Here is an 841-nt window from a genome sequence, read left to right as displayed (position 1 = left end):
TGAAGGGGAGAAGGGGGGTTTTCTGCCCCTTTGCAGGGGGTTAGGGGTTTGCTCCTTTTTTTTTTTTTTTTTTTTTGCAATCTCAGAAGATAAAGTGCAATGTTGCCACTTCCCATCCTCCTGCAGCACCTGAACCAAGACCAGGACCCGGCTGCCTCCCCCCGCCCGGGCATCTCACCCCCCGGGCGCCCCGGGCAGAGCAGCAGCACGAGGAACGCGACATTTCAGCCTCCACCTCCTCTTTGGTTAACCGCGACCACCACCGGACTTTGCCGTCCCCACCTCGAGCCTGCGGCTGGTTCCCAGCACTGCCCACCAGCACAAACCTCCCAGCTCCTCTGCCTGGCCGGTGAGCCTGGAGTCGGCTCCAGCCTGCTGCCAGCCGGCATTTGTCGCGTCTAGTCTTCAGGGTCGATAGCAGATGCTACTGCAGTTTCCTTATTTGAGTGCTACCATACCTCTTCCATTATCTCACTGTCCTAACTGGTTTAGTAAATATTTTAGATCTATACTTCTAATGCAGAGTAAGTAGAGTTTAAATTATAGGTTGATACATCTGCCAGTGTGTGAAAATAACTCCTCTAAATTGAAATTTCTATTCATCCTTTTCCTGGAGGATTACATTCTTTTGGATGGGGAAAAAAAAAAAAACACCACACCAAACCACCCCAAGATGGACAAGATCAAGCTGGTGTTTAGAATTTAGCAGTAAAAGAAGGAAGCATCAGCGAAGGGGCAGTGATATATACCGGAGGGCGGCATGCAGGTGAAGGGGTGGCCGGAGGCAGCAGCATCGCAGGCCTGGGGACCGGCCGGAGGGGGTGAAAGCATCACGGCAGCT

The sequence above is a fragment of the Fulmarus glacialis genome, unplaced genomic scaffold (genome assembly GCF_000690835.1).
Source record: "Fulmarus glacialis isolate BGI_N327 unplaced genomic scaffold, ASM69083v1 scaffold18233, whole genome shotgun sequence".
NCBI classification, from domain to species: Eukaryota; Metazoa; Chordata; class Aves; order Procellariiformes; family Procellariidae; genus Fulmarus; species Fulmarus glacialis.
Note: the sequence above shows the minus strand (reverse complement) of the source record.